Raw genomic sequence first — 2,952 nt, forward strand, 5'->3', positions numbered from 1 at the left:
CCTCCTTTGTTTTCCCCCCGCCATCCCTTCCCTCCCACCTCCACAAGTACACTCCCCTCCCCCACCCTCCTAAATTGTAAAGTTCGTTTTTCAACATACTGTCTTGTGTGTCACATTGTTGCAATGGGTCATATTGTATCCTTATTTAACCATTTTGTTTTTTCCCTTTCCATCCCCAAATTAGAGAAGTGTATATACAAGATGGAGGTGCACCAACATCAGATACAGTGAAAACAGGGGTTTAACTGTGGGGGATGCATATATAAAAAATCACATCGTACATTATAAATATATTAGAAACCACAGGAAGAAATAAAACACCACTTTTGTCCTTATCATGGGGTTCATTTACCTTAACATCATCTTATCTAGTCATATGCACATGCTTTTGACCTTTTTTTTTTAAATTGTGAAAATATCATACAGAGGAGTTACAATTCCATGGAAAATGTAATGAGTACATTTCTTATCAAGCATTGTTGCCTACTCCTTTTTTCTGCCTTACCATACCTTCTTTGCTTATCTCGGATATGCATTAGTTTTTGCAAATAAGGGATACCACAGGACCTATGTTTCTTTTTTTTTATATTGTGAAAATGCCATACAGAGGGGTTACAATTACATGCGTGAGTTATTGAGTACATTTTTTTTTATTGTGAGAATACTGACAGAGGAGTTACAATTAAATGGGCAAGATTTCTTATCAAGCATTGTTGCCTCCCCTTTGTTTCCCCTTCCCATCCCTTCCCACACTCCCCCACTTTCCCCACCCTGTCCTCCTCCCCCCAAAGTAGTAAAGTTCAATTTTTGACATAATAACTTGTACATCTCATTGTTGCAATGGGTCCACTTGCTCCTCCTTTGTTTCCCCTTCCCATCCCTGCCCATCTCCCACCCCCCACACCTACCAACCCCTCCCCCCCAACCACCCCTCACTGTCCACATCCCTCAACACCCGGCAAAATCATTTTTTGAAATAACGACTTGTTCATCTCATTGTTGCAATGGGTCCACCTGCATCCCTTTTTAAACGATTTGTGTTTCCCTTCCACTGCACAAAGTATACCAACATCAAATACAGTAAAAACAGGGGCTTTAGCTTGCAGGAGGAACATACAGAGCAACAAAGAATTCATCTTATAAATATCTTAGAAACAATCGCAAGAAATAAAAACCATTTGAATCCTTATCTTGGGGTTCATTTTGCCTAACATCAACTTATATGATGTTTTCTGCTTGTAGCAGACACATACTAGTTATTGCAATTAAGGAAACCATGGGACCTATCTTTCTTTGGGCCTGGCTTACTTCACTTCTTTGGGCCTGGCTTAATTCACTTAATATAATTTTTTCCATGTCTTTCCATTTCCTAACAAACTGGGTGATGTCATTCTTTCTGATGGAGGCATAGAATTCCAGTACACACACACACACACACACACACACACACACACACACACACACACACACACATTTTCTTGATCCATTCGTTTACTGTGGGGCCTCGGGTTCTGTTCTGTATCTTAGCTTTGGTAAATAATGCTGCAATGAACATAGTTTTGCTGGTAGTTTTAGTATGGTCTTGTTTGTGATCAAAATGGGATTGCTGGGACTTAGGGGCGCTCTATTGTAGTCTTTTGAGGAACCGCCATACTACTTTCCAAAGTATTCGAACAAGTTTAAACTCCCAACAACAATGCATTAAGGTTCCCTTCTGTCCACATCCCCTCCAGCATCTGTTCTTTTAAAAATCTAGAATGCTTCACGAAGTTGAGTGTCATCCTCAGTCAGGAGCTATTCTTCTCTTTATTGTTCCAATGTTAGTGTATGTGCTACTGAATTGAGCACAGAACATTTTTTATACATAAAGTGTAATTGATTTTCTTAAACTAGACAATTACACAAAAATTAAATTCAAAAGAATTGTCGTGAAGCCGGGCGCTGGTGGCTCACGTCTGTAACCCTAGCTACTCAGGAGGCTGAGATCTGAGGATCGCGGTTCAAAGCCAGCCCGGGCAGGAGAGACCGTGAGACTCCTATCTCCAATAAACCACCAGAAAACCGGAAGTGGCGCTGTAGCTCAAGTGGTAGAGCGCTCGCCTTGAGCTGAAGAGCTGAGGGACAGCGCCCAGGCCCAGAGTTCAAGCCCCACAACCGACAAAAAAAAAAAAAAAAAAAAAAGAATTGTCGTGAAATTTTAGAACCATGTATTTCTTACAAAAGAACACATTTAAGAATAAAGTCAAGTTTGACATGTCAAAAACAAAATAATACCAGATATTTGTTGTTCAACAGATGTATAGGAGGAGGAATTCAATTATTCTGTACAAGGAACCTGCCATTATGAACACTATAGAAAGTGTTAAGGTTTGTTAAAAGTTTTAATGTTTTAAATATGTTTAAGTTTGGGAATTTGCTCATATATGCCAAAATTAAGACTATTTAGCAGGCTGTAAAACTTTTTCATAAAGCATTTAAGATTCATGGTACATACTACTAAATATGTACATTTCAGAGTTTATAGAAACTTTACTAATGAGAAGTTGCAAAGTGTTTGTGTAAAGAAGCAGATTTAAGACATTAACTGCACAGTTTCTGTTAAAATTTAAAGGCTTCTTTACTTTATATGTTAGTGAGGAACAAATGATGGTATAAGCCATATACAAATGAGGAGATGAACCATAAATAATAATCTTAATAATAATAATAATAATAATCTTTAAAGGCTACTAATAGCCTATAAAATTCTTGTTGAACATCATAGACTTAGGCAGTTTTAAATGTACAGCAATATGAGAAAATAATAAATCGAATATGTAGTACATTTCAAATACTGGAAACAGTGGTAATTGTTTTTTTTATTTTATTAATCATTAATATTTATGTATTGGTTTTCCTTATTTGTAGTATTGTTTTCCTTGTTGTAATATAAAACAACTTTTTGTAAGTCAT

General features: G+C 37.2%; 1 non-coding gene across 1 annotated transcript; it reads right to left on the minus strand.

The window, feature by feature from the left end:
• Window positions 1-1,746: 1,746 nt before the first annotated feature.
• Window positions 1,747-1,848, minus strand: LOC122108710. The gene has a single exon (XR_006147615.1). It is a non-coding gene; the product is annotated as a U6 spliceosomal RNA (small nuclear RNA).
• Between the last annotated feature and the right edge of the window lie 1,104 nt (window positions 1,849-2,952).

The sequence above is a fragment of the Dipodomys spectabilis genome, unplaced genomic scaffold (assembly GCF_019054845.1).
Source record: "Dipodomys spectabilis isolate Male_0828 unplaced genomic scaffold, ASM1905484v1 ptg000064l, whole genome shotgun sequence".
In the NCBI taxonomy this organism is placed as follows: domain Eukaryota; kingdom Metazoa; phylum Chordata; class Mammalia; order Rodentia; family Heteromyidae; genus Dipodomys; species Dipodomys spectabilis.